Consider the following 20,839-nt stretch of genomic DNA (forward strand, 5'->3'; position numbering starts at 1 on the left):
TCATTCCAAAATTCAAATCTCAACTTGGGTCACAAAAATAACTTGATATCTCATCAACACAACATCAACACCAAGCAAGAATGATACATCCATGGCCGAGTGTCATCTCCATCACATAGCAAGATTTAGACCATGGGCTAGGTAGAACTCAAGCTAACAACTAAAACATGCATGCATCTCATGGAACAACATCAAACATACCTTAGTCTAGCAAACCACCATAGCCGATTTCCTCAAAGCTCTTTTTCCTTCTTTTTCTTTCTTCTATTCGGCCAAGAACAACATGAGAGCTTTTTTTTTTCTTTCTTTTTCTTTTTTTTCATCATCATTTACCTTCCCATTATTATTTTATTGCCCATACTCCTTATTTTATCATTCCTCCCATGAACACCAACATAACATGTTTATGACATGTTTAGCTCATCACACTTTGTCCACCCTATTTGTCATGGCTAGCCACTACTAATTAGGGGGAAATTGACATGCAAGTCCAACCTTTTTATTACATGCACTAATAGATCCTTATGTTTTGACCTAACACATTTCAAAAGTGTCACACATAAGTCCTATTGACTAAATTCACATGCAATTTACTAAATCGAAGCTTAAAACTTTCACACATTCATATTCACATATTTTAGACAATAAATATCATATTCAAATAATTTGGTGACTCGGTTTAGCGGTCCCGAAACCGCTTTCCAACTAGGGTCACTTTAAGGCTGTCACAACTCTCCCGCACTTAAGAAATTTTTGTCCCCGAAAATCTTATCGGTAAATAGGTTTGGGTATCGTTCTTTCATGGCGTTCTCGGGTTCCCAAGTAGCTTCTTCCATCCCGTGTTTGAGCCATAACACTTTTACTAAAGGAACCTTTTTGTTTCGCAACTCTTTCACTTCACGAGCTAGGATACGAATTGGTTCTTCTTCATAACTCATATCGGCTTGAATTTCAACCTCGGAGGGACTTATTGTGTGCGAAGGATCAGATCTGTAACGTCGAAGCATCGAAACATGAAAAACGTTGTAGATCCTTTCGAGTTCAGGGGGTAAAAGCAACCTATATGCAACTGAGCCAACTCGTTCAGAGATTTTATACGGCCCAATGAATCTCGGACTCAACTTGCCCTTACGCCCAAATCTGAGTATCTTTTTCCAAGGTGAAACTTTAAGAAACACTTTATCTCCCACCTGATACTCAATGTCCTTTCGTTTCAAATCCGCGTACGACTTCTGACGATCTGATGCTGCCTTCAGACTTTCACGAATTATTTTTACTTTTTGCTTAGCATCTTTAACCAAATCAACTCCGAAAATTTTACTTTCATTGAGATCGGTCCAAAACAATGGCGTACGGCATTTTCGACCGTGCAAAGCCCCGTAAGGCGCCATCTTAATGCTTGACTGAAAACTATTGTTGTAAGCAAACTCAATCAAAGGTAGATACCGTTCCCATGAACCACTAAACTCAAGGATGCAGCATCTCAACATATCCTCGAGTATCTGGATTATCCGCTCGGATTGACCATCGGTTTGGGGATGAAAAGCGGTGCTAAAATGCAACTTGGTACCCAAGGCTTCTTGCAATTTCTTCTAAAATCGCGAGGTGAATCTCGGATCACTATCCGATACAATAGAGATAGGTACCCCGTTTAATCTCACAATCTGAGAAACATACAATTCAGCAAGTTTATCCAATGAAAAATCCGTACGTACGGGGATGAAGTGAGCCGACTTAGTCAGTCTATCAACAACAACCCAAATCGCATCTTTCTTACGTGCCGATACTGGCAACCCAGATACAAAATCCATCGTGACTCGATCCCATTTCCATTCAGGTATCATGATCGGCTGAAGTAAACCCGTCGGCACTTGATGTTCCGCCTTCACTTGCTGACATATTAAACACTTCGAAACAAAATCAGAAATGTCTCGTTTCATACCATGCCACCAAAACTGACGTCTCAGATCGTTGTACATTTTCGTACTCCCCGGGTGAATTGACATTTGGCTACAATGAGCTTCGTTCAGAATCATCGAAATGAGTTTTGAATTTCTTGGAACACACAAACGACTTCTGAACCTCAAACAATCGTCGTCATTAATTTGAAACTCTGATTCCATATTCGGAACACATTCGGCCCATTTTGCAACCAATTCATCATCGACTTTCTGAGCTTCACGAATTTGATGAATCAATAATGGTTTGGCCTTTAATTCAGCTACTAACACATTGTCGAGTAGAACAGACAAGTGTGCATTCATCGCTCGTAAAGCAAGCAGTGATTTCCGGCTTAAGGTGTCCGCAACCACATTAGCCTTTCCCGGGTGATAATCAATGACAAGCTCATAATCTTTCAACAACTCAAGCCAACGCCTTTGTCGCAGATTCAAGTCTCGTTGAGTCATCAAATATTTGAGACTTTTATGATCCTAATATACATGGCACTTCTCACCAAATAAATAATGTCGCCATATTTTTAAGGCGAACACGATGGCAGCTAGTTTGAGATCATGGGTCGGATAATTTTTCTTGTGTGGCTTCAATTGTCTCGACGCATAGGCCACAACTCGACCTTCTTGCATCAATACGCAACCCAACCCAAGTAGGGAGGCATCACTATAAATGACAAACTCTTTGCCTGATTCGGGCTGCACTAGAATTGGAGCTTCAGTCAAATAGGTTTTCAGTTGATCAAAACTTTTCTGGCATTTTTCCGTCCATTCGAACTTAACATCTTTTTGAAGTAGCTTCGTCATTGGTGTGGCTATCATCGAGAAACCTTTTACAAACCGTCGGTAGTAACCGGCAAGTCCCAAAAAGCTCTAAACCTTAGTAATATTTCTCGGAGGCTTCCAGTTAAGTATGGCTGAAATTTTGCTCGGATCTACTCGAATACCCGATACGGATACCATATGACCCAAGAAGCTCACCTCCCTTAACCAGAACTCACACTTACTGAACTTAGCATATAACTGCTTATCTCGTAAAATCTGCAACACTAATCTCAGGTGCTCAGCATGCTCGGTTTCATCTCTTGAGTAGACCAAGATGTCATCAATAAACACAACTACAAACCGGTCCAAATACGGTCTGAAGATTCGATTCATCAAATCCATAAATACCGCAGGGGCATTAGTGAGCCCAAATGGCATCACTAAGAACTCGTAGTGGCCGTATCTCGTTCTGAAAGCAGTTTTGGGTATATCTGAATCTCGAATTCGCAACTGGTAATAACCCGATCTCAAATCTATCTTTGAAAACACCGAAGCTCCCTTTAGTTGATCAAACAAATCGTCAATGCGCGGTATCGGATATTTATTCTTTATTGTCGCCTTATTCAGTTGAAGATAGTCGATGCACAACCTCATGGTTCCGTCCTTCTTTTTCACAAACAATACTGGTGCACCCCAAGGTGAGAGACTTGGTCGAGCGAAACCTCTATCCGTCAACTCTTGCAACTGAGCTTTCAACTCTTTTAACTCGGTTGGTGCCATACGATACAGAGCTATCAAAATCGGTGTAGTCCCAGGTACAAGCTCAATACCAAACTCTACCTCCCGAACAGGTGGTAAACCCGGTAATTCTTCGGGAAAAACATCCGGGTATTCACAAACCACCGGCACAGATTCAAGTTTCCTTTCTGGCTCTTTATTATCAAGTACGTATGCCAGATACACTTCACACCCCTTTCTCACATATCTTTGAGCTAACATCGAGGATATTATTGTTGGCAATCCACTCAAGACAGTAGACTCGACTCGGATTATCTTATTATTTGCGCACCTCAAATCAATAGTCTTGCTTTTGCAATTCACAACCGCATCATGCACAGTCAACCAATCCAAACCAAGAATAACATCAAATTCATCAAACGGCAAAAGCATCAAGTCCGCCGGAAAACAGGAACCTCGAATTACTAGGGGACATTTCTTACACACTTTGTCGACAAGCACGTAACGACCCAAGGGATTTGACACCCGAATTACGAACTCAGTAGACTCAATAGGTAAAGTCTTACTGGATGCTAAGGTTTCACATATATAAGAATGAGTAGAACTAGGGTCAATCAAAGCAATCACATTAGTATCAAAGAGAGTAAAAGTACCGGTAATAACATCTGGCGAGGAAGCATCCTCGCGTGCGCGTATAGCATAAGCTCTAGCAGGAGCACGAGCCTCAGATCTGGTTGTAGCATCTCTAGATCCTCTCTGACCACCACTAGGATTTCCTGTGTTTCTAGATGGTCTACCTCGAGCAGTGGTAGCACCCGGTTTCCCACTCTGGTTTACATTCTGTTCAGACAACCTCGGGCAATCTTTAATAAAGTGGTCAACTGATCCGCACTTGTAACAGGATCGGTCATGGAATCTACAACTCCTTGAATGCCATTTACCACAATATTGGCACTCCGTTCTGTCTCGACAATCATTTCCAACACTGGCGATCGAAGTGGCTCGTGTACCCACAGGGGGTCGATCACGATCTCGTCTAGAAATGCCCGAAGTGTCTCTAGACCGGCCTAAGCCATCTCTAAATTTCTTCGATGACTGTTGGAAGGGCTTCCCCGAAGACCTCTTACGAAACTCCTTTGCTCCCACCTCAGCTTTTTTTTTTCTCCATACTGAGCTCCTCGGCTTTGCAAGCTCGCTCAACAAGTGCCACAAATTCCCGAATTTCCAAAATGCCAACATACAGCTTTATATCATCATTCAGTCCATCTTCGAAACGTTTACACATCACAGCTTCTGAAGAAATGCATTCTCGCGCGTACCGGCTAAGCCTCACAAATTTTCGTTCATAGTCGGTAACCGACATGGAACCTTGTTTAAGTTCAAGAAATTCCTTCCGTTTTTGATCCATGAATCTCTGACTGATATACTTTTTCCGAAACTCGGTTTGGAAAAACTCCCAAGTTACTTGCTCTCTGGGCACAACAGAAGTCAACATATTCCACCAATAGAAGGCAGAATCACGTAGCAAGGAGATAGTACACTTTAGGCACTCATTGGGTGTGCAAGATAGCTCATCGAGTACCCGAATAGTGTTGTCCAACCAAAATTCAGCTTGCTCGGCATCATCGCTGCCAGTAGCTTTAAATTCAGTAGCCCCGTGTTTTCAGATTCTGTCAACTGGGGGCTTATTTGACCTTATTTGGTCAGTTACCGGAGGTATTGTAGGTGCGGGGGTGGTATTATTCGGGAATGGAGGTTGTGGAACAGCCGTATTAGTTCGAATGTATTGGTTGAACCAATCATTCATCACGCTATAGAAAGCTTGTCTAGCTTCATCATTCGGATTACTAGCAATAGGTTGAGAGTCCGCCGGAGCTGTCCCTTGTGCGGGAGCAGACGCTACACTCTCAAGATCATCAGCTACCGCTCGGTCGGGATCGGGATCCATTACTATAAGTAAACACATTTGCAAATGTCAGAAATCACCACACTATCAAATAATCACATAATGGCATGTATAGCTAGACCCAAACGTATTACGGTAGTCCTAGAATCGACTAAACCGTGGCTCTGATACCAATAAAATTGTAACACCCCGTACCCGAGACCGTTTTCGGAAGCGACCACGAGGTGCTAACAGACATAATTCATGTATGTTCACAGTCCATTTTAAAAATTTCCAAAGTCAGATCAGGGGATCCAGAAATCGCTCTGGCCCTGTCCCATGAAAACTTGAATATCTCTTAAAATACGACTCATATGACCGTTTCGTTTCTTCCATATAGAAGTAGATTCATCAAGGTTCGATTACATAATTTATTCACTAATTAATTCCATTCTTACTATTTTTAGTGATTTTTCAAATCCACACCACTGCTGCTGTCAGCATCTGTTTTTAAGGTAGACTTTACCTATTACACAGTTTCCATGATTCAACTAACCCTTTTGCATATATAGCACAAAGTATGATCGTGATTAACCATTCCAATGGCCAATCATTACCAAGCATATCCACACCTCTCAATAACCATATACATACAAAATGATTATAACATTATGCTCAAAAATATATATAAGCCATTTTCGCATGGCTATCCAAATTTATACAAAACCGAAGGGTACATGACCCACAACAAAAATGGTAGTCCTATACATGCCATTTCAAAGTTCAACCAAAAGTGTACCAAAAGGGGGTTTGATAGTGTGGACGACTTCGACTTCGACAATCCCGAGTCCGATAGCTGACGAACCAAAATCTATAAAACAGAGATTCAAAGAAACGGAGTAAGCATTTAATGCTTAGTAAGTTTTGAGCCATAAAATTTGACACAACTAAAGTGTAACATTCATATGGCTAAACGGATAATTTCATATGCACAAATTCTCAATATCATACTTACTTCACATTACCAACCCTTATATTCATACACAAAAGATCAACTTAACCAAAGGCCGGTAGCTCATTTATCGACTGAGCGAATACTATTTGTAAGGGATCAACTAATTCAAAGCATATACGAAACATACCTCATCGCTGGGATTTTACGAGCGTATTAATTGAAACTATTACAGCAAGGTCACTAATTCCCAAGCCAAGTACCTTCGGGATTTAACCGGATATAGCTACTCACTCGAATACCTTCGGGAAATAGCCCGGATATAGTAACTCGCACAAATGCCTTCGGGACTTAGCCCGGAACTAGTAACTCGCACAAATGCCTTCGGGACTTAGCCCGGTTATCAATCCGAATATCCATGCACATATCAATAAATCATGACACATCAATATTTCATTTTCATAACTAGAATTCAAACACAATTCACTTATCAAGCATTATCATTTTCGGCTCAATAGCTACATACAAAGGGCATGATTTTGATTTGCTTATAACATAATCTAATTGAATCATAATCTAAGTTTCATTACTCGAAAACTTACCTCGGATGTTGTCAAACGATTTCGACGGCTATTCGATCACTTTTTCCTTTCCCTTATCCAACTTTGGTCCTCTAAGCTCTTGAGCTAATTCAAACAATTTTAACTTATTAAAGTCTCATTATGCTAGCTTATGCCCGAATATGACAATGAATTTGATAGGTCATATGCCCACCTTTAGCTCAAATACAAAATGGTCATACGCATTTTTAATCACATTAAGCAATTTAATACCATTAATCTAACATTTCCTCATGTGCAACTTTATGACCGAATACACATATCATTAACTCAATATCAATTAACTAAGCACTTAAACAAATTCTCTTTAACTATACACACATTCGGCAATGACAAAGACAATTTAGCAAACCTTAAATTCAACTTATAATAATATATATATTCAATATTCAAAGCATTTAACATCACTCTACCATAATTTTTACATCATGGCCGAATGTTCCTTTGAACCATTTACCCTTACAAGGCATAAATTTCACCATCAAAACTAACAAGCTTATAATCCCATGACCGAAACCTCTGACAACACCAATTGAGAATACTTCATGGGTTTGAGGTAAAACAAAGAAAGAAACTCATAAATATCGAGATATAAGCACTAACATTATTCATCTAGATTTAGCGTGAAACAACATCCATCACCCTTATAATTACCATAGCCGAAAACCTTACTCATTCCAAAATTCAAATCTCAACTTGGGTCACAAAAATAACTTGATATCTCATCAACACAACATCAACACCAAGCAAGAATGATACATCCATGGCCGAGTGTCATCTCCATCACATAGCAAGATTTAGACCATGGGCTAGGTAGAACTCAAGCTAACAACTAAAACATGCATGCATCTCATGGAACATCATCAAACATACCTTAGTCTAGCAAACCACCATAGCCGATTTCCTCAAAGCTCTTTTTCCTTCTTTTTCTTTCTTCTATTCGGCCAAGAACAACATGAGAGCTTTTTTCTTTCTTTCTTTTTCTTTTTTTCATCATCATTTACCTTCCCATTATTATTTTATTGCCCATACTCCTTATTTTATCATTCCTCCCATGAACACCAACATAACATGTTTATGACATGTTTAGCTCATCACACTTTGTCCACCCTATTTGTCATGGCCAGCCACTACTAATTAGGGGGGAAATTGACATGCAAGTCCAACCTTTTTATTACATGCACTAATAGATCCTTATGTTTTGACCTAACACATTTCAAAAGTGTCACACATAAGTCCTATTGACTAAATTCACATGCAATTTACTAAATCGAAGCTTAAAACTTTCACACATTCATATTCACATATTTTAGACAATAAATATCATATTCAAATAATTTGGTGACTCGGTTTAGCGGTCCCGAAACCGCTTTCCAACTAGGGTCACTTTAAGGCTGTCACAACTCTCCCGCACTTAAGAAATTTTTGTCCCCGAAAATCTTATCGGTAAATAGGTTTGGGTATCGTTCTTTCATGGCGTTCTCGGGTTCCCAAGTAGCTTCTTCCATCCCGTGTTTGAGCCATAACACTTTTACTAAAGGAACCTTTTTGTTTCGCAACTCTTTCACTTACGAGCTAGGATACGAATTGGTTCTTCTTCATAACTCATATCGGCTTGAATTTCAACCTCGGAGGGACTTATTGTGTGCGAAGGATCAGATCTGTAACGTCGAAGCATCGAAACATGAAAAACGTTGTAGATCCTTTCGAGTTCAGGGGGTAAAAGCAACCTATATGCAACTGAACCAACTCGTTCAGAGATTTTATAAGGCCCAATGAATCTCGGACTCAACTTGCCCTTACGCCCAAATCTGAGTATCTTTTTCCAAGGTGAAACTTTAAGAAACACTTTATCTCCCACCTGATACTCAATGTCCTTTCGTTTCAAATCCGCGTACGACTTCTGACGATCTGATGCTGCCTTCAGACTTTCACGAATTATTTTTACTTTTTGCTCAGCATCTTTAACCAAATCAACTCCGAAAATTTTACTTTCATTGAGCTCGGTCCAAAACAATGGCGTACGGCATTTTCGACCGTGCAAAGCCCCGTAAGGCGCCATCTTAATGCTTGACTGAAAACTATTGTTGTAAGCAAACTCAATCAAAGGTAGATACCGTTCCCATGAACCACTAAACTCAAGGATGCAGCATCTCAACATATCCTCGAGTATCTGGATTATCCGCTCGGATTGACCATCGGTTTGGGGATGAAAAGCGGTGCTAAAATGCAACTTGGTACCCAAGGCTTCTTGCAATTTCTTCCAAAATCGCGAGGTGAATCTCGGATCACTATCCGATACAATAGAGATAGGTACCCCGTTTAATCTCACAATCTGAGAAACATACAATTCAGCAAGTTTATCCAATGAAAAATCCGTACGTACGGGGATGAAGTGAGCCGACTTAGTCAGTCTATCAACAACAACCCAAATCGCATCTTTCTTACGTGCCGATACTGGCAACCCAGATCTGCATAGGCTCTTCCTTAAAAGTCAAGTTTATTTGGACCTCGATCTCTGCAACCGGCACAACATGAGTAGGGTCAGAACGATACCGCCTTAACATGGAGATGTGAAAGACATCATAAATCCTATCCAACTCTAGAGGTAGCTCCAACTGATAAGCCACTAGACCCACTCGCTTAAGAATCTGATAAGACCCAATGAACCGCGGACTTAACTTGCCTTTCCTCCCAAACCTTAATATTTTCTTCCAAGGTGAAACCTTCAAGAAGACCATATCACCCACAGAGTACTCAATTTCCTTGTGCTTCAAATCTGTATATGACTTCTGTCTATCAGATGCTTCCTTCAACCGGTCTCTAATAAACTTGACCTTATCCTCAGTATCTGCCACCAACTCAGGTCCAAGAACCTGTCGTTCACCCAACTCGGTCTAACAACTAGGTGTACGACAACTAGGTGTCCAACTTGCCTGATAACTGTTGTTGTATGCAAACTCTACCAACGGTAAGTAATCCTCCCAACTGCCTCGAAAGTCAATAACGCATCCCCTCAACATGTCTTCCAGATTCTGAATAACCTTTTCCGACTGACCATCAGTCTGAGGATGAAAGGCTGTACTAAAGTTCAACCATGTACCCAACGCCTTATGCAACTTTTGCCAAAACCGAGATGTGAATCTAGGATCTCGATCAGAAATAATCGACACTAGCACTCCGTGAAGTCACACTATTTCCGCCACATACAATTTGGCTAACTTTTGAAGTGAATAATCAGTGCAGACAGGTATAAAATGAGCAGATTTGGTCAACCTAACCACAATTACCCAAATCGAGTCCTTCTTCGACGGTGTCAAGGGTAACGCACTCACAAAATCCATGGTTACCCTCTCCCACTTCCAAAGTGGTACTTTCACTGGCTGTAAAAGTCCGGAAGGTAATTGATGTTCAGCTTTCACTTGTTGACAAGTCAGACATTTTCTCACAACTTTCGTTACCTCTCACTTTAATCCAGGCCACCAATACAACTCCTTTAAGTCGCGATAAATTTTACTCCCTCCAGGATGCATAGCACACAGACCTCCATGAGCTTCTTTCAGAATTGCTTGCCTCAAGTTAGAGTCCTTCGGAATACAAACTCTACCTTGGTAACACAGAACTCCCTCACTATTCAGTCTGAACTCAGAAGTATCCCCATTCTTAACCTGTCGGAATCGAGAAACCAAGGACTCATCCCTCGACTGTTTTTCCTTAATCTCATCCACCCAGGTCGGCCTAACTTGCAGTTCTACTAACAGACTACCGTCATCATACAGACTCAAATGAGCAAACATGGCTCTCAGATCAGATACAGTTCTACGACTTAGGGCATCGACCACCACATTAGCTTTGCCTAGGTGATACTCAATCGCACAGTCATAATCCTTAAGCAACTCTATCCATCTCCGCTACCTAAGGTTCAGCTCCTTCTGAGTCAGCAAGTACTTAAGACTCTTATGATCTGTGTATATAATACACCTTTCTTCGCACAGGTAATGTCTCCAAATCTTAAGCGCAAAGATTACCACTGCCAATTCCAGATCATGAGTAGGATAGTTAACTTCATGTGGTTTAAGCTATCGCAATGCATAAGCAACCACTTTACCCTCTTGCATCAGCATACAGCCCAACCCTACATGTGATGCATCACTGCATACGGTAAAATCTTTTCTAAACTCTGGCTGAATCAGTACAGGTGCCTCGGTCAGAACTTTCTTCATCTTCTCAAAAGATTCCTGTTGTTTCTCAGTCCAGACAAACGGTACTCCCTTCCTTATAAGCTTTGTCAAAGGCGCTGCCATCACAGAAAATCCTTCCACAAACCTTCTATAGTACCCAGCTAAACCCAGAAAACATCGAATTTCTGACACTGACCTCTATGGCTTCCATTCCAGAATCGCTTCAATCTTTCGAAGGTCCACCTTGATCCCTTCAGCAGAGACAACATGCCCCAAGAAAGTTACCTCTCTCAACCAGAACTCACACTTACTGAATTTCGCATAAAGCTCCTTCTCTCTCAGCACTTGCAGCACAATACGAAGATGCTCATCATGCTTCTCCTCAGTTTTAGAAGAAACCAGAATATCATCGATAAAGACGACCACGAATCGATCCAAGTATGGCTGGAACACTCGATTCATTAGATCCATAAATGCCGTAGGTGCGTTTGTCAACCCAAATGGCATAACCAAGAACTCATAGTGACCATACCGAATTCTGAATGTCGTCTTGTGAATATCCACCTCCTTAACCCTCAACTGATGATACCCAGATCGAAGGTCAATCTTAGAAATTACTGAAGCTCCTCCAAGTTGGTCGAATAAATTATCGATTGTCGACAGTGGGTACTTGTTCTTAATCGTTAGTTTGTTCAACTGCCGATAATCGATGTACATCTGCATTAACCCATCTTTCTTCTTTACGAACAACACCGGTGCTCCCCACAGAGACACACTTGGTCTAATGAAGCCTCTATCCAATAACTCTTGAATTTGGGCTTTCAACTCCACCAACTCCTTCAGTGCCATCCTATAAGGTGCAATGGACACCGGTGCCGTTCCAGGCAACAAGTCGATTCCAAACTCGACCTCTCGGTTCGGGGGCAAACCCGGAAGCTCCTCTGGAAAAACATCTTGAAAATTCTTGACGGTTCTAACTTTATCCACTCTCAGATCCTCAGTTTCTGATTGGCTTACAAATGCCAAATAAGCCTCACATCCCTTTCAAATCCACTTCTCGGCTCTCAAAGCCAACACCATATTAGACAGATAATCCCTATGCTCGCTATCACCAAAACCTCCTCATCCTTTGTGGTCTTTAACATTATTCGCTTAGCAACACAATCCAGAGTAGCCCTATGCTTAATAAGCCAATCGATTCCCAAAACGAGATCGAATTCTCTGAAAGGTAGCTCCATCAGATCTCCAGAGAAAACTTTTCCCTGAGTTTCTATAGGCACATCTCTATACAGTTTATCTACCCTAACCGAGTGACCCAAAGGACTTAGTATAGATACCCCACTCACAGTCTCCTCAGAGCGCACACCCAACGACCCAGATATAGCACATGCAACATATGAATGGGTAGATCCAACATCTATCAATGCAGTGTATGGCATACTGGAAATCAGAAACGTACCAGTTATGACGTCAGGTGCATCACCCTTCTCACGGCAACGAGCTGCATACACCAACACCGGTTGACAAGCCTCAGTAAATCCAGCACCCCTGCCAGGCGCTCCTCTTCCTCGACCATTTCTATTACCACCTCTGCCTTGCCCACGTCCTCTCGGAAACTGTGGTCCACCCCTCACTGGTGGAGCGACCCTCTGCTCTAAAACTTGAACCTGATCTGGTTCTTGGAGACAATCCTTAACCCTATGCTCCATAGATCTGCATCGGAAACAAGTACCAGAACGTTTCCGACACTCACCCATATACATCTTCCCAAAATTCCTACAACCCTGCGGTCTAACAGCATTCATTGGTACTGCTTGAACTGGCTCCATTACCCTTACTCTCTTAACATTCCTGTTCATACCACCTGAAAGTCCTAAATCTCTCTTAAAACGGTTCTGATCTTTCTCACGATTCTGTCTTTCTGTATGCTTCACTTCCTCATCTATCTTAGCTTTCTCCACTAAAGCAGCGAAGTTACGCTCCCTCTACAGAGCAATTAGCACCCTAAGTTCATTTTTCAGACCATCCTCGAAGTGTACGCTACGCTCATACTCTGTAGCGACAATCCCAGAAGCATACCGGCTCAGTCTCAGAAACTCAGACTCATACTCAGCCATTAACTTACTCCCTTGGACCAGGTTCAGAAATTATTTCCGGCGAGCGTCCATGTAACTAGCCCCAACAGACTTTCTTTTGAAGGCTATCTTAAACAGCTCCCAAGTCACACTGTCACCAGGAGCCACCACTGATAAGCCTTATCCCTGAGTAACGATATGACTCCCTTCAGCTTCTGCTCCATAGAGCAGTCCAGATCATCCATAATCCGCTCTGTGGCTTCTAACCAATACTCAGCCACATTCGGAGCTGCACCAAATACACCCCTAAATATCTCTACTCCATTGGTCCGAAGCCGCTCAGAAATAGACCTCCGAATTTTGTTTCCCATACTTGCCCCAGCAACCCTTTCCAAAACTCAGAGCATTGCCTGGGACAAAGATCGTCCCCGACACCTCGATCATGAGACTCTACCTCCATTTCCGGTGGTACCGGTGCATCTGCTGTCGACACATGTCCTGAAGACGAAGATTCAGCCTGAGCATTACCTCAGCCACGTCCACGGCCTCTTCCATGATTTTCTCGTGTACTTATTTCTATTATCTAATTAAGAATTTTATGAATTAGTTTAATATTTTAGTGTTTATTACAGATGTCTTATGAATAACAGTAATTCAGAGTTTGACTTTGTTTCCTTTTGCGGTAGCCTAGCTACATTCTCAGTCTACTTATCAGAGTTTCTATAGTTCCAGTGTTACCCTAACTAAAGTACCATGATAAGGTTTTGTACAAGCATATAACAGATATTTCAGAAACAATCAGAAAGGCTCAGAAAACTTACAGACTTGGGCTGGAGATTCGGTGTGCCACCTTCTAAAAACCCTAATTTTAGAAAACCGATCTTAATCTTTAAAATCATCTATTTGTAAAGAGAAAATATTGGAAATATTCTCGAAAACAAATTATAATCAAGTTCCAAAAAAAATGATTTTTGAAAACCTTTATTTAATGTTTCTTTACAAACTCCTGTTTTTAGACCCGTTCCACAACTGAGTTTTGCAACTTGACTCTGATACCACTAAATGTAACACCCCAAAACCGGTCCAGACGTTATGGCCAGATCTGACGTGTCACATGGACTTACACATTAGTATGCATTCGCTGGTTTAAGTGATTATTGTGGTCTTTGTAAAAACAGCGGTTGAATGAAAAGCCGGTTTATCAATCTTTAGGCTATCCATTTGTTGTGCTTGTTGAATCTTGAGAACGTTCATTAATTTTAAAAACCCGTGCAACCTAACACTAGCAGTTTCATCACAGTATAAATATAATCAGAAAATAAAACCATAGCGAAAAAAAAGAAATTTAAATAGTGGCCTTATTACAACTTAAAACCCAAAATTAAATCAGAATATAAAAAAAATAAAAATAAAACAACTTAGAAAAACCAACTTTGTAGATGATGTGGCCACTTCGAATCCCTCACAGCTCCAAGCCCACTATGGTTGGGGATTTTCTGCAGAGATGAAAATAAAGGGTGAGTTCGGTAAACTCAGTGTGTAACATAACCCAACCATAGCCTAAAATAGATCAAACCTCAGAGTCAGACTTATTTGGGCCTTGGCCCAGTACAGAAATCAGAATGAAACCCATAGGCCCATAGCAGATACAGAACAATATATCATGAATGCAGAATTCCCAACCCAGAGCCATCCATAACACCCCCGTACCAGCCTTACACCATGTGGGGAGACTACTCGACCCACCCAACCGCTACACACCACATAAATTGCAGTGAGGTTGCCAGATATTATGAAGAAGTCACCAGATATAGATATTGTAGCTAGGCCACCAGAACAGATATATATATATATGTAGCGAAGCCACCAGATTGTGGCGAGGTTGCAAGATATTGTGGCAAAGTCACCAGAACAGATATATGTGGCGAGGCCACTAGATTGCAGCGAGGCTGCCAGAACGCTTACTCCATCAATATAAACTCATGTCCCATGCAACAGAAATAATATGTCATGGCATACATATACAGAAACAGAACATCATGCTTTTCAGAAAAAATAACCCTAGGAGTAAATTCGTAATTTTGCATGTATAAGGGTATTTTAGTAATTATTACCTATTGCTAAGGTTTCATGCTCATTCTAATGTTTACCAAGTAATCAGAAGTACTTACCTCGTCTTTTTACCAAAGTGGGCCCACGTTGGCCCATTGGCCCGTTTTCGGCCCATTAAACCCAAAAATACCATTGTGCACGAAAATGAACACTCTGCACTCTAATCATCCAAATACACCATATTCATTAACAACTGTCTCACAAGCGCTCGCAAGCTCACGAATTCACAAAATACCAACGATTCGGTATTTCGGCTTTTACCGATTCAGTCTAAGGGAGGGTGTCGTTTACACACATGGTTGATGATGATTGATGATGATATCTCCCATGCGATAATCCTACAATCAATCACTAACACATTAGACTTACGAATTAACGATAACTAACATAAATCCACGTCAACTAACCCAATCATCACACAAGTTAGTCATTTACGCACGAGGGGCAAAATAGTCATTTTACCCTCCAGGGGTAAATCGGTAGTCCTACCCTACAGGGGTATTTTAGTAATTCTACAACTTATCCACTTGGGCCTACGGACCCATTGGGACCACATGGCCCATTTCAGCCCATAGCGGCCTGAAATAGCCGTCCTACTCCTAGAATAATGAGAAATACACACCTGTTAGGAGACTGCAGTTAATCCGCGCTCCAAACACTCTTAGCTGACGCCCAACCCAAACGAGCACGTTACTAAGCGAAAGGGATTAGCCAAGAAGGGTATGCCTACTCTCCTCATGGTTTGCTCTATTTAAAGCCAGCTCTCCATCTACTATTATGTTAGCTTCCCGATGTGGGATCCCTCCATCACCAGAGTTTAAAACCAACACCAACTCTTGCCATCCCAACATAGCAAAATAATCAACCTTTGCATGCCAAGGGATTCGAACCAAAGTCCTCTCACATGCCAACTCACGCCACCATCACTAGGCCATCAACTCATTTGTGTCATAAATCCAACACATTAAACTTTAAAGTGCACATACTTGCTTCTAAATTTATTGAAAAGAAAAACCAAAATATATTGCAAGAGCCAAGACTTGAACCTTGAACCCCTTGCTTCCTCTATGGCGTCACTTTCTTGTCCGCTAAGTGGCACCGCCTTGTCCCTACACCACACTCCTTTTTGTGTCATCTTTTACCCCTTTACTCTTAAAAGCCCAAACGCCAATTGCATCACCTGTTCATAAAATTAAAATTTCAAAGACTACTACGGATTTAACTTAAGTTTGGGCCTTCCAAAGGCCCACTAACCTACTAAAATATATATTTTAACCAACCAGAACACACACAAATTTTAAAAATCACAGAAACACAGAAAACCCGAAAATTAGGGTGTTACATTTATCACGACGAAAAGGCAAGCGCACCTATCGAACAATAGTATAGTAATGGCAAGACCGGGATATCGTACCCAAGGGAACCAAAAGTACTAGTAATAACTATCTTTTTATTATCTAGCCTAAGAATAAAAGGGTTTGTTTTAATTAACTAATTATTAAAACTAAGAATGCACAAAGAAAAGAATTGGGGGAATTGCTTTTGGGAAAATCGATTGACATGAGACAATACCTAAGGAAAAATCCACCTAGACATTACTTGTTATTCTGGCAACGAATCGGAAGATTTGTTCATTCAAATTATTCTGTAGAGATCCCTAAGTTATGTTATTATCCCTATTCAAGACTAATAATGTCTAGTCCCTAGATTGAATAACCAAGACTTTTCTTTAATTAACACTCTAGGGTTGCATTAACTCGATCTATGGATCCCCTTATTAGGTTTCACCCTAATCTGGCAAAATCTTGTCACCCTATTTCTAAGCGCTCAATCAACTCCACTTAATTACGGAAAATGTACTCTTAGACAGGGTCTATTCCTCATCTGAATAAGAGCGTGTCTTGAATCAATATCCTGGGATATCAAAACAAGAATTAAGAACACATAATTAAGAACAAGTTAAATATTTATCATACGATTTAGAAAATAATAACAAGATTCATCTTAGGTTTCATTCCCCTTAGGTATTTAGGGGATTTAGTTCATAACTAAATAAGAAAACATCTCAGAAGAATAAAGAATTCAAAACATAAACAAAACCCAAAACTCCTGAAGGGGAATTGAGGAGAGATCTGAAGTCATGATGATGAATCCGACTTCTAAGATGGATCAATCGGCTTCCTTGGGGTAATTCCTTACCTCTCTTCTCTGTCTCCCTTTTTCTCCTCCTCTAGTGCTTATTTATAGGCTTTGGAATGCCTAGAAACCCTCCAAAGTGGCCTTTTCCGAATTGGACTCAACTTGGGCTCAGCAGGGACACGCCTGCGTGACACGGCCGTGTGACGTGAGTGTCAGACCGTGTTTGGTCCGTTAAATTGCACATAGCCATGTGGGTCAATGGCCAGGCCGTGTGAATCATGAAAGCCTTGGTCGACACCCTTGAAAGACACGGGCGTGTGAGCTACCCGTGTGGCAAGGCTTAGGCCGTGTCATCTTCTCGATTTGGTCCATTTTGTCTCTTTTTGGCTCATTTTTGGCTCCTTTTGACTCTTAGTGCTCTCCTGAGCACAAAACATGAAATTAAAGCATTAGGAGCATCGAATTCACCAATTCTAATGAGAAATCATCTATAAAATGCATTAAACATGGGGTAAACATATGTATAATTTACGGTTTATCAAATACCCCCACACTTAAGCATTTGCTTGTCCTCAAGCAAAATTCTCAACTCATAATCAAAATAAATCCTTCTCAACTTATAATTTCTATCAATAATATCTCAAATTAATCCATAAGTAGTCATACATTGAGAATTTAACTAAAAGAACATAAAAGTTTCAATCATTCCAAGTTGAGCATTTTATCTTGGAAATATAGGTGTATTTCTTCATCTAAGTAATTACCTTTAATTCAGAATATCATAGAGTTTTACATCCTCACTAAATATTCGCTCAAATCACTCGAGGTGTTTTAAGGACAATAAAGGAAGCACTCAATAGTCAATAATGGAAAGTCATTACCATAGGCTTCCATGAAAATCAAATCTCCACCACTTTAATTTTAAGATGATACATCAATCAAAAGGTCTTTATAGGGTTGTAATAAGGTTTGGTTAGGGGGTGTGGTCACAAGCTGAAAAAAAGGGTTAGAATCGAGATTGAATTGAAAAGTTGCTTAACTAGAAAAAGAGTTAATCTTCACTTGCATACAACAGAGCTTCTCTCAGAATATGAAATTACAGATATGTATACATAGTTGTGTTTTTTTTTTAAGAACAAGTTAAATAATATAGACTAAATATCAAGAACAAAACATAGCTAGGCAATCCATTCAACTCAAATCTCGACAAAAATAGGGATTTAATTTAGGGGATTTCAACAATTATGGGTTAAAGGTTAATATTAAGGGTAATACAAGAATTGGTTTGTTGGGCTCAAGGGGGTTTACTAGGGGTTAATCGTGGAGGTAGGCTTTTCATGGCATGAGTGGGTTAATCCTAAGTGCCTTAATCATTTTGATATATCAAATTAAGTGGTGTGGTCTCCACATGCATAATCAAGCAAGTTCTAGAATAACAGTTCAATACTGACGCACTAAAAGCAATAATAAAGGTGAGCATGAAAGGATGAATAGATGCTCAAAAGGCTCAAAAATCTCACAAAAATTATGGCTTTTTAATGTTTAGACTTGTGAATTCCAATTCAAAGTAATACCTAGACTTAGGGAAACAACCTAAGATTTTGAATTCTTAAAAATCAACTCATCATGCTTGGTTCTCTATTGTCTTAAAGTTTAAACAATCAATGCATAAATGCCTATATTTTAATTCAAGATATATCGATCAAAATCATAAATCAATTAAAATTTATCCTAAATACAATATGAGAGTTTTTTATGAGAACAAGGTGATTATTCAGTGATTTTTCTGATAATGAAATAAATACCCCCCACACTTAAGATGTACATTGCCCTCAATGTACAAAGATAGATGTTAAGTATAAAAATAAGATAGGGAGAGAAGTGAAACTTCCTAAATGATGAATTCCTCGAACTAAAGTTTTGGAGGGTGATCGGTTCGAGAGTGGAGGAGGATACTCCGGCGGTCGTAGAGGTTCATTAGGCCATAAGTCCTGCGCCAAAAGAATATTATATCTAGTAGTACCTATGGTCGTGGTCGAGCAGGACATAGTAGTCGTAGAGAACCTTCCCCGGTGGAGTTGTAGTTCCTATGTGATGGTGAGCTTAGGAGTTCTATATAACTGTGATAAAATCAGGAACTTTTTAGAAGATATTAGGAAGTATAAGGATTGGAAAAGAAATAACCGAAATAAAGAATAAAAATAAAATTCTAAAATCTAATAAAAATAATAGAAATAGTTTCAATAATAAGTAAAAACAGAAAATAATAAATAAATATTTCTAAACATCTTCATTGCTGGATGGTTCGCGAGGCGAGACTGGCGATGAGATGGGAAGGTACTGACAAATCTGCTGTAGAGTAGCATCAATGTTGTCAAATTGTTGAAAACACTGAAGCTCGAATCGGGTGAGGTGCTTAGAGATGTTAGCATATGAGGCTGCCACATGAACTGGACGAGAGGGTAGTGGTGGGTGAGAATAAGGATCGGAGAGTGGAGAAGGGGAGATTTCGGCTAAGGCTTTTGAAAGGAAGAAGAAAATGAAAAGTGATTTGCTTATATAGGGGAGGCCACACGACCTAGGGCCACGCCCATGTACTTATGAGGGTGAGCCCGTGTGTTTCAAATTTTGTAATTTTAAGTCGTGCTTGGCTATTCTCCCATGCCCGTGTGTCTAGGGCGTGTGTGGTACACGGCCATATCGCATGGCCGTACCTAGCTTTGTTCGCTTCTCTCCCACCCATGTTAAAGTACCACGCCCTCGTATTGTTATCCACGGCTTAACGGCACGGGCGTGTCTCACGCCCGTGTCGAAGAAACAGAATCGAGCCTTGTCCTTGGCACGCCTGTGGGTTTCCATTCCCACGCCCGTGTACGTATCAAGTTCACCCACGGCCATGTCGCACGGCCGTGGGGATTTATCGTATCCCGTGTTTGGGGGAAATCATTTACCCTATTTTAGCACGGTCGTGTTTCCCTCCGTGTTGGGCACACGGCCTTAAGCACGGTCGTGTTACCAGCCGTGTGGTGCTGGGAACCTGTGCTTCAAATACTCTGTTAATGACCTAAATGTTTAAAACTTGAATTTAAAATAATTTAAAATGGTTAGTTTTCGGGTTGCCTCCCGAGAAGCCCTTATTTATAGTCTAAGCTTGACTTACCTCTCCGTTGAATGATCATGGTGGTTCGAGGAGTTCATACTCCTCATTCCTATTGTCAATTTTAAAATAAGCTTTTAAACTTGTGCTGTTTACCTTAAAAGTGCCGAACTTGGGATGACTCACCTCCACTGTGTCGAATGGAAAAATACTAAGTACTGTAAGAGGGATTTCCTCATTCGGTGTGGTAGTGACAATGTGAGGATCAACGGCATCTAGTAAGACTTTATCGCCAACCTTAAGTTGATTAGGAGAGGCATCGG

The sequence above is a fragment of the Gossypium hirsutum genome, chromosome A03 (genome assembly GCF_007990345.1).
Source record: "Gossypium hirsutum isolate 1008001.06 chromosome A03, Gossypium_hirsutum_v2.1, whole genome shotgun sequence".
In the NCBI taxonomy this organism is placed as follows: domain Eukaryota; kingdom Viridiplantae; phylum Streptophyta; class Magnoliopsida; order Malvales; family Malvaceae; genus Gossypium; species Gossypium hirsutum.